The sequence below is a fragment of the Schistocerca americana genome, chromosome 8 (assembly GCF_021461395.2).
Source record: "Schistocerca americana isolate TAMUIC-IGC-003095 chromosome 8, iqSchAmer2.1, whole genome shotgun sequence".
Taxonomy (NCBI): Eukaryota; Metazoa; Arthropoda; class Insecta; order Orthoptera; family Acrididae; genus Schistocerca; species Schistocerca americana.
The window spans coordinates 450247842-450259425 of NC_060126.1; the positions used below are offsets into that span (position 1 = coordinate 450247842).

At 49.3% G+C, this 11584-nt stretch overlaps 1 long non-coding RNA gene across 1 annotated transcript in view; it reads left to right on the top strand.

The window, feature by feature from the left end:
* LOC124545256 overlaps positions 1-8559 on the top strand; it is a 34832-nt gene extending 26273 nt beyond the window's left edge. The window contains exon 3 of the long non-coding RNA XR_006967598.1: positions 8356-8559. This is a non-coding gene — a long non-coding RNA (uncharacterized LOC124545256). The remainder of the gene's footprint in view (positions 1-8355) is intronic.
* The last annotated feature ends 3025 nt before the right edge of the window (positions 8560-11584 follow it).

Genomic DNA, 11584 nt, shown 5'->3' on the forward strand with positions numbered 1-11584 from the left:
CGGTCTAGGAATGGTAGAACGATGGGTTCGATGACGGTTTGGATGTACCGTGCACTATTCAGTGTCCCCTCGACGATCACCAGTGGTGTACGGCCAGTGTAGGAGATCGCTCCCCACACCATGATGCCGGGTATTGGCCCTGTGTGCCTCGGTCGTATGCAGTCCTGATTGTGGCGCTCACCTGCACGGCGCCAAACACGCATACGACCATCATTGGCACCAAGGCAGAAGCGACTCTCATCGCTGAAGACGACACGTCTCCATTCGTCCCTCCATTCACGCCTGTCGCGAAACCACTGGAGGCGGGCTGCACGATGTTGGGGCGTGAGTGGAAGACGGCCTAACGATGTGCGGGACCGTAGCCCAGCTTCATGGAGACGGTTGCGAATGGTCCACGCCGATACCCTAGGAGCGACAGTGTCGCTAATTTGCTGGGAAGTGGCGGTGCAGTCCCCTACGGCACTGCGTAGGATCCTACGGTCTTGGCGTGCATCCGTGCGTCGCTGCGGTCCGGTCCCAGGTCGACGGGCACGTGCACCTTCCGCCGACCACTGGCGACAACATCGATGTACTGTGGAGACCTCACGCCCCACGTGTTGAGCAATTCGGCGGTACGTCCACCCGGCCTCCCGCATGCCCACTATACGCCCTCGCTCAAAGTCCGTCAACTGCACATACGGTTCACGTCCACGCTGTCGCGGCATGCTACCAGTGTTAAAGACTGCGATGGAGCTCCGTATGCCATGGCAAACTGGCTGACACTGACGGCGGCGGTGCATAAATGCTGCGCAGCTAGCGCCATTCGACGGCCAACACCGCGGTTCCTGGTGTGTGCGCTGTGCCGTGCGTGTGATCATTGCTTGTACAGCCCTCTCGCAGTGTCCGGAGCAAGTATGGTGGGTCTGACACACCGGTGTCAATGTGTTCTTTTTTCCATTTCCAGGAGTGTATAACTTATCATTTTTAGTGAAAACCAGCAAACGGTGGACGGACCAAGTTTTTCTGTTATTCGCCTATTTAATGCAAACTGTTCGGTGTCTAGTGTTATTGCAGGAAATAACGGTAATAAAAAAGCGTAAATCGGCTATTTCAGAAACCGGTTGTTTTGTGCAGTTTTAACACTCAGGTTAACCGAAAACCAATTGTTTCAGCGATAACCGCTATCCCTACTACAGTGCTCCAAAACTAAGGCTATGATTTACGAGGTGTCCCAGAAATGTTGCGACAGACTTTTTAAGGAAAAAATCGAAGATAAGAATCAGTGTCCGGAAACGTCATCCAACGACGATGCAGAGCGTCGGAGCTACAGCCGCCGACGCCTGCCGCTAGGCAGAAAAAGTGACTTTGTATGCCGACGAACCGTAGGCGTAGCATCTGGCAGTGTTATTTGTTATTTATGGATCGCGACTGATTGCTACAGCGGCCAATGGAGAAGATAGAACTAGTTACTGCGTAGACAGGCCTAGTCTCCTATGAATGCTACGCTGTGTTGCCTCGGCGGATGTCGGTTTCAGACAAGGGTTTCCATCCACAGTTCATATTTCCCCCCCCTCCCCCCTGCGGGTCCGGGGATTAGAATAGGCCCGCGGTATTCCTGCCTGTCGTAAGAGGCGACTAAAAGGAGTCCATCCCCCTCACGGGGGTAGTTAGCGCCTGCGTCCGGAGACGGACGGTTCCACGACCTATCATCGTGGTCTTTTTGGTTTTTCACTTCCTGTTTCTTTCTTCCTTTTGTTGGTTCCTTTCTTTGCTCTTCTCCACCTCACTGTCTTCCTTTCTCATTGCCTTTTTCTCCTTGCCATCTCATTGCCTTTTTCTCCTTGCCTTCATTGCCTTTTTCTCCTTGCTTTCTCATTGCCTTTTTCTCCTTGCTTTCTCATTGCCTTCTTCTCCTTGCCTTCTCTGGTCTCCGCCTCGGCGTTTGAGACAGTCTGTCCTCTTTCTCCCTCTCCTTCTTCTTTTTCCTCTTCTTCCTTCCTCCCTGTGCGTGCCTGAAGGCCGACCCACACGTTCGCACGCGTAGCCGGTGACGGGGTAACGCGTAAGTCCCCGCCCTGGGTAGACATGTAAGGCACGCGCGTACCCCCTGGTAAAGGCCAGGCCCGGGGAGGGGTGATTGCCTGAGCTGATACCTTCTGACCATGCCGATTGGTCCCTCCGTCTGTTTCTCGGGAGGTGTGACCTGAGGTGTAAACATTCACCTAAGGCGGGAGTTCCCTCTGAGAGGGTCCCCACAAGGAAGGAGCGCGCCATCGGAGACGCTGGCAAACATGGGGGATTCCTCCGCAATGGATTCTACTCCATCTCTTTCGACTTCGACCCACAAACGGAAACGTGACCAGCCAACAGTGACAAAAGTACTACCGCCTGCCCCACAGTTCCTCGTAGTTTCTCGATCTGAGGACGGAAAGGATTTTTCCTCTGTCAATCCTTTCGTTATTCAGAAGGGCGTAGATGCCATAGCCGGATCTGTCAAATCTTGTACCAGGTTGCGTAACGGCACCTTATTACTAGAAACTGAGAGTGCCTTTCAGGCACAAAAACTGCTTCGGGCCACCCTCCTGTACACGTTCCCTGTCCGGGTGGAGGCCCACCGAACTTTGAATTCGTCTCGTGGTGTAATCTATACTAGCTCCCTCGACGGATTGACTGACGAGGAGCTTCAATCATTCCTCGCTGAGCAGGGCGTGACGGCTGTCCATAGGGTCATGAGAAAGGTCAACAATGACCTTGTACCGACCCGGACAATTTTCTTGACCTTCGATAGTGTTAAGCTGCCATCGCGCATCAAGGCGGGCTACGAGGTTATTTCTGTTCGCCCCTATGTCCCGACACCTACGCGCTGCTACCAATGTCAGCGTTTCAATCACACTCGACAGTCTTGTTCCAATGCGGCTAAATGTGTCACTTGTGGCAGGGATGCCCATGAGGGTGACTGTCCACCTCCGTCTCCTCGTTGTGTGAACTGTCAGGGTGACCATGCCGCATCCTCCCGCGACTGTCCTGTCTATAAGGAAGAACGCTGTATCCAAGAAATTCGGGTCAAAGAGAAAGTGTCCACCTCGGCTGCTCGCAAGCTATTGGCTAGTAGGAAGCCCACGCTGCTCCCAGCGGGGAAATACAGTACTGTCCTCGCCTCTCCTCGGACTACCCGGGAGGTATCAACCCAGACATGCGATCTGACCTTCAGCACCACGGTCGTCCGTTCGGCCAGCGCTAAGATCGCGCGGTCGACGTCTCCTCTTCCGCCCATCACCCCACAGACACGAGCACCTTCCTCAGCTTCTGCTAAGACGAAGACATCGAAGTCAGATGCACGGGCCTTCAAGAAGGAACCATCCCGTGCAGACTTCCTCCGTACCTCGACCTCCCAGCCTTCGACCGGTACTTCCACTACACGTCCTTCCAAAAAGGCGCATAGGAAGCACAGTTCTCCTTCTCCGCCACGGCGCATTTCTTCTCCTGCGCCACCCAGCGGTTGCCGCCCCAGGCCGTCATCCGTTTCGCCTGGCCGCACCGCTGGTAGCCGTACATCTGGCCGTTCACTGGCGGAGGAAGCTCCCCCTCCCGGCCATCCTCCCGAGATGGCCGATGACCCTATAGACCCAATGGACGATGACTGTCCGCCTACTGATAGCGGCGGCAGTGCTCGCTCGAAGCCAGGCCCTAAGCGGCCTTCGAGGTGACCACTTCTCTCATCTTCCTTTTCTTACGATGGCACTTATTCACTGGAATATTCGCAGCATTCGCTCCAACCGAGAGGACTTGAAGTTGCTGCTCCGCTTGCACCGTCCGCTCGTCGTAGCCCTCCAGGAAACGAAGCTACGCCCATGCGATCAAATTGCCTTGGCACACTACACCTCTGTGCGTTTTGACCTACCCCCTGTGGTAGGTATCCCAGCTCATGGAGGGGTTATGTTGCTGGTCCGGGATGATATTTACTACGATCCCATCACGTTGCACACCGGCCTGCAGGCAGTTGCCATCCGCATTACTCTCCCCACTTTTACGTTTTCCTTTTGTACCGTTTACACTCCATCGTCATCTGCCGTTACCAGGGCAGACGTGATGCAACTTATTGCTCAGCTATCTGCACCATTTTTGTTAACTGGAGACTTCAATGCCCACCATCCCCTTTGGGGCTCTCCAGCATCCTGCCCGAGGGGCTCCTTGTTAGCAGACCTTTTCAACCAGCTTGATCTCGTCTGCCTCAATACTGGCGCCCCTACTTTTCTTTCGGACACATCTCACACCTATTCCCATTTAGACCTCTCTATATGTACTCCCCAACTTGCACGCCGGTTTGAGTGGTATGCACTTTCTGATACATATTCGAGCGACCACTTCCCGTGTGTTATCCATCTCCTGCAGCATACCCCCTCTCCGTGCTTCCCTCATTGGACCATCTCCAAGGCAGACTGGGGGCTCTTCTCTTCCAGGGCGACCTTTCAGGATCAAACCTTTACAAGCTGCGATCGTCAGGTCGCACACCTCACGGAAGTCATTCTCGCTGCTGCTGAATATTCCATCCCTCACCCTCCTTCTTCTCCACGTCGCGTACCGGTCCCCTGGTGGACCGCAGCATGTAGAGACGCTTTACGTGCTCGTCGACGTGCTTTACGCACATTTAAACGCCACCCTACAGTGGCGAATTGTATCAATTATAAACGATTACGTGCTCAGTGTCGTAGTATTATCAAAGAAAGCAAGAAAGCCAGCTGGGCTGCTTTCACAAGCACCTTCAACAGTTTTACTCCTTCTTCTGTTGTCTGGGGTAGCCTGCGCCGGCTATCTGGCACTAAGGTCCACTCACCAGTTTCTGGCTTGAAGGTCGCGAATGACGTCCTTGCGGCCCCTGAGGCTGTCTCCAATGCCTTCGGCCGCTTTTTCGCAGAGGTTTCGAGCTCCGCTCATTACCACCCTGCCTTCCTCCCCCGCAAACAGGCAGAGGAGGCTAGGCCACCTAACTTCCGCTCCTCGAATTGTGAAAGTTATAATGCCCCATTCACCATGCGGGAACTCGAAAACGCACTTGGCCGATCACGGTCCTCTGCTCCAGGGCCAGATTCTATTCATATTCAGATGCTGAAGAACCTTTCTCCTGCGGGTAAAGGTTTTCTTCTTCGTACATACAATCGCATCTGGATTGAGGGACATGTTCCCGCATGCTGGCGCGAGTCTATTGTTGTCCCGATTCCTAAGCCGGGGAAGGACAAGCACTTGCCTTCCAGTTATCGACCTATCTCGCTTACCAGCTGTGTCTGTAAAGTGATGGAGCGAATAGTTAACTCTCGATTGGTTTGGCTGCTCGAGTCTCGACGCCTACTTACCAATGTACAATGTGGATTTCGTAGGCGCCGCTCTGCTGTTGACCATCTGGTTACCTTGTCGACCTTCATTATGAATAACTTCTTGCGGAAGCGCCCGACCGTGGCTGTGTTCTTTGATTTGGAGAAGGCTTACGACACCTGTTGGAAGGCGGGCATTCTCCGCACCATGCATACATGGGGCCTTCGCGGTCGCCTCCCTCTTTTTATTCGTTCCTTTTTAATGGATCGACAGTTCAGGGTACGTGTGGGTTCTGTCCTGTCCGACACCTTTCGCCAGGAGAATGGGGTGCCACAGGGCTCAGTTTTGAGCGTCGCTCTCTTCGCCATCGCGATCAATCCAATAATGGATTGCCTCCCAGCTGATGTATCAGGCTCCCTTTTCGTGGACGATTTTACCATCTATTGCAGCGCGCAGTGTACACGTGTCCTGGAGCGCTGTCTTCAGCGTTCTCTTGACCGTCTTTACTCCTGGAGTGTCGCCAATGGCTTCCGTTTTTCTGCCGAGAAGACGGTCGGTATTAACTTCTGGCGCTACAAAGAGTTTCTCCCACCGTCCTTACGACTCGGTCCCGTTGCTCTCCCAATCGTGGAGACAACCAAATTTTTAGGCCTTACATTTGACAGGAAACTTAGCTGGTCTCCACATGTGTCATATTTGGCCGCCCGTTGTACCCGTTCTTTAAATGTCCTCCGTGTTCTCAGTGGTATGTCGTGGGGAGCGGATCGAACCGTCCTACTTCGTCTATATCGGTCGATCGTCCGCTCCAAGCTGGATTATGGGAGCTTCGTATACTCCTCTGCACGGCCATCCATCTTACGCCGCCTCAACTCCATACAACATCGGGGTTTACGACTTGCGATCGGAGCATTTTATACCAGTCCCGTAGAGAGTCTTCATGCTGACGCTGGCGAATTGCCACTCACCTACCAGCGCGATATACTGCTTTGTCGGTATGCCTGTCGGCTACTGTCAATGCCCGACCATCCGTCTTATCGTTCCTTTTTTGACGACTCTCTTGACCGTCAATACGGGTTGTATGTCTCTGCCCTGCTACCCCCTGGAGTTCGCTTTCGTCGCCTCCTTCGACACCTTAATTTTTCACTCCCTGCAACCTTTCGAGTGGGCGAGAGCCGCACGCCACCTTGGCTCCAGGCTCAGGCCCGCGTTCACCTTGACCTCAGCTCGCTCCCAAAAGAGGTCACCCCCGGTTCGGTCTACCACTCCCGTTTTTTGGAACTTCGTTCGAAGTTCATCGACATGACTTTCATTTATACAGATGGCTCTAAGACCAATGACGGGGTCGGGTGTTCCTTTATTGTCGAGGCACAAAGTTTCAAATACCGGCTCCATGGCCATTGTTCGGTCTTCACAGCTGAGCTCTTTGCCCTCTACCAGGCTGTTCTTTACATCTGCCGCCACCGACATTCTGCTTATGTCATCTGCTCAGATTCTCTGAGCGCCATCCAGAGCCTCAGTGATCCGTACCCGGTTCACCCTTTCGTACACCGGATCCAACGCTCTCTTCAGCAGCTGGTGGACGTCGGTTCTCCAGTTAGCTTTATGTGGGTTCCTGGCCATGTCGGTATCCCTGGGAACGAAGCTGCAGATGCCGCGGCCAAGGCTGCGGTCCTCCAGCCTCGGACAGCTTCTTGTTGTGTCCCTTCGTCCGATTTTAGCAGGGTGATTTGTCGGCGCATCTTATCTCTGTGGCATGCCGATTGGGCTGCACTTACCGACAACAAGCTTCGGGCCTTAAAACCTCTTCCCGTGGCTTGGACGTCCTCCTCGCGCCCTTCTCGGCGGGAGGAGGTCGTTTTAGCCCGGTTAAGAATTGGACACTGCCGCTTCAGCCATCGCCATCTGCTGACGGCTGCGCCGGCGCCGTTCTGCCCATGTGAGCACTTGCTGACGGTTAGACACATTTTAATGTCCTGTCCAGATCTTAACACACTGCGCCTCGATCTTAACCTGCCAAATACTTTCGATGCCATTTTAGCGGATGACCCACGAGCAGCTGCTCGTGTTCTTAGTTTTATCAATTTGACAAACCTCGCTAAGGACATTTGATGATGCTGTTTTTTAATCCTATGCCTGTCAGTCTGTCTTTTATCGTGTTTTCCCTTTTAGTTGTTGTGGTCAACTTGTGCCTCGCGGTGCATTCTTAGAGTAGTCAGGGCGCTAATGACCATTGAAGTTGTGCGCCCTAAAACCACAAAAAAAAAAAAAAAAAAAAAAGTTCATATTTCTCCTGGAGCCCTCTGAAATCTACAACGTTTTTCTGCATACAGGAGAAAACAAACTACAGATGGAAACACGAGTTTGTTATCCACCAAGATAACAGATCAAGGCATTCATAGGAGACAAGGCCCTTCTGCATTGGCGATCGTGGGAGCCACTCTCGATCAGCGAATAAGAAACAACGTTGCGAGACGTTCCGCCTACGGTCCGTCAGTGTACAAAGTCACCTTTGCTGCCAAAGGGCTTGCCTACTGGCAGGCGCCGGCTCCTGTAACTTCGACGTTCTGTGACGTCATTGGGTGACGTTTCAGGACACAGGTTCCTATTCTGGATTTGCTCCTCAAGACACCCTCTGCAACCACTGTTTGTCGAAACATTTCAGGGACATCCTGTATATTTTGACCAGAGAGCTTATGCTTTGCAGATGTACTCTGAAGTGCAAATACAGTGCAAGTGCAGCGTAACACGTTGCGACCCTGCAGATGCTCTTCTGGGCAATGACTGAAGGTCAAAGATACGCAGCCGATTCTGGAAGAAGATTATTTTGCGTCGTAAGTTTCTCATTGTTTAACTCATGATAACTTGCGATAACTGCACCTAACACGATGTGTACTTTTATCTACTAATTAAAACTACCACCACCATTTTTTAATTTCCTGCAACTTCTTACGCTGGTGTAAAAGATCAAAAGCAATGCCCTAGTAATATTGTTACATCTAGAGTGATACTAGTAGAGCTTCATGAAAACGGCTCCATGGTAACCGAGAATCGTTTTTCTCTTTTCAGAGCAGGCACCGGTCCTCCACATCCAGGATGCTGGGAGCCGGGATGTGTAGTTCTCTGTCTCCTTCAGTGCCTCGCTGCTGATCTTGCTGCACGTGCTCTTCATGCTTGAATCCTCTGTAATTCTCTGCTATAGTCTTAAAACTCTATTCACGAGTGGTCCACAAAAACCTGTGCATTCGTTATGAAATAAATGTAGAGTGAATAGTAAATACCAATTTGTCTTTCATTACCAAAGAACTTAAACGCTAGATACCTGACAGTGGAATACGCACATGCTTTTTACTCTTTCTACAGCAATGAAATACACCAGGACTGAGGTTACACAATTGTAAATGTGAACATAATTGAAATTTTATGAGAATCACAACACTTATCAATTAAAAGTAAGTACCTGTGAGAAAGCAAATTGAAAATGAAAACATAACTGAAACTTTACGAGAATCGCAATACTTATTAATTAAAAGTGATGAAGCAAAATTTATAGTAATGAACAGAGTAAATAATAACAATACCAAAGAGACATATACAAATCTGCTGTAAAATTTGACAAATGAGACTAAAATTGTAAAACACTTCTTCGATGTACCACGTCCCAATACCCTCTCAACAACAAACTGGGTAATACTTTGACTCTTTTCCCTCAAATCTGGCAAAATACCAGAATGCCCAGGCGAACTTGGGGGCCAATGTTCAGGTCCATCTCAAATTATCGGTTGTTGTCCATATCGCCCCGTTAGATGTAGTCCCACAACAACAGGAAAGTGGACTGGTGCTTCGTGACGCTTGGATCACATACTTGCTCAAAAGTAACATCCCAGGCAACCCCGACAGGCTTCTACGTTGATCTTCGAGACCCCGTGACCTTAATCATTCAGATTTGTGACTCTGGCACTGGCACTAAATGACGGGACTAATTAGCCTTGGCTCGAGTCATAGGAGTTTAAGCTGTTGGAAGCTGTTCCTCCTCTATTCCTGCCTGGTCGGATTGTTGGTACCTCTGAGTCTAGAAGGACCTCTGGGTTATCTGTACTAAAGGAAACTATCTGCCAGATGTCTCTGGCGGCTTCTTATTGTTCATCTTCTTGTTGTTTCCTGGCTGCCCAAACTCGTGTGTCTGGGCGTCATCTTAAAAGGATCCTGTGCAGAAATGTCGTTAGCAAGGGAGAACTAGAGAAAACGACAGCTTAGAAATGACCCGGAGTTGTTTAAAACAATTTGAAACTCTATATGGAGAGATTAATTCACCCAGTTCCAAGAACGACGGTTTGAATAACTGCTTTAACAGGCACGAGGGTGCAGTAACTATATTGCAATATGTAACTGTTATTTTTGAAAATGAACTGTATCAATTGTTCATTAAAAACAAGTATTCAGTAACTTTTATTACCGTTCGACGTTCCTCACTAAGGTCACGTTAACAATCAGGTTGTAACAACAAATTCAGTTTTATTGCACACGTGGTTAACTTTCAAGTTTCTGCACAGAAAAATTCAAAGTACAACCACGGAGAACCGCAACCAAACAGTTGGACATCTGGTTCCGTTATGTGTGTTGTGGAGACATCACAAAGGCCGTGTTAATGAACAGCCCAGTGAGACTCATCCGGAAATTGTTGGTTGGTTGTTTTTGGGGGAAGGAGACAGACAGCGAGGTCATCGGTCTCATCGCAATAGGGAAGGACGGGGAAGGAAGTCGGCCGTGCCCTTTGAAAGGAACCATCCCGGCATTTGCCTGGAGCGATTTAGGGAATCACGGAAAACCTAAATCAGGATGGCCGGACGCGGGATTGAACCGTCGTCCTCCCGAATGCGAGTCCAGTGTCTAACCACTGCGCCACCTCGCTCGGTCATCCGGAAATTAATTTACCTACGGAGGAGGAATTAAATGATGGATTACATTTTCTGGGCGCTCGAGTCTGCAAGAAAAAGGATGGTACCTTAGGTCACATGGAGTATTAGGAAACCTACACACACATGGACCGCAACCTACGCAGGGATTCAAATCACCATGTACGGTAAAAGTGGCATGTATAGCTAGGAGTATATCTATACCAGAGTTGCTCGATACACAATTGAATATTTCACTAATGTGTTGACGAAGAATAAATATTCATCCAAAACACTAATGTGTTGGCGACTGACATAAAAAACCTTAAAGCGGCGATGCAAAGACCGTAGAGATGTTCAGACGTCTGTTAACTACAAGGATACTCCATCACTTATTAAAGATGTTAATAACAGCTTAGGACAGATCTTGAAGAAACGGAATATCGCCGTAATCTACAAACCCACCCAAATTTTACAATAAGGCTTAAGATCGGCCAAGGGCCCTGGCAGTTTACTGGAAAAACATGCATTTAAAGGACGATCAATGTAGTTGTAGGTACGCGTACTTGGGTATTGTGAAAATAACTGTGGAAAAACAACTAGAAGAACACAAGGGCAGCTGTGGAAGGAGAGAAACAGAGAGGTAGCTGCTGGGGATCATCCTCTGCATCCAGGCGCAGTCGGCGCGAGAGCGTTACGGATATACGTAACGAACTTAAGTTACAGACGCTGAAAATAGGCGTTGAGCTTCACAGAGAGATTTGCTATTGAAATTCCGAAAGAGTCGAGCAACATTTTATTTGCTCCCACTTAAGTCCAGCGAAATGAGAACGAGAAAATCGATAAAGTAAAGCTATGTCATAGCCTAACACACAGTTGCGATATTTATCGTTTGGTAATTAAACGACACTAGCGCCTCTAGCGGCGAGAAAGCGAATCGTAAGAATAATATTGATTTTAATTATTTTTCTGTATAATTAACTACACAGTTATTACATTTTTGCTTCAAGCATTAGTAAATTATAAGCAGACATGAATGATCGTAAAATACATATAAAAACAGCCGCATCTCACTCATTCAGTGACGTAAGCTACAGTTTATTCATCAAGAAATACTTTCGAATATGTGTGTAATTGCAACTTAACTCCGGTGAAACGAAGAGAATATAAATACATATTTCATGCAGAAGTAGTACTTCTATTGTTGTCTGTTCTTGTTATGATAGACACTTTCATTGTCACTTAACTATTTTGGATGTACTCCAGCGGTATGCACATTCTTATATTTCACTCGACTTTCTAATGCACGAATATTTTTGTAAATGTAATTGCTATTGCTTCAAAAGCGAATGTTTTGAAGATTATTGCCGCTGTGTCTCAAAGGTGGCAACAATTGTAGGACT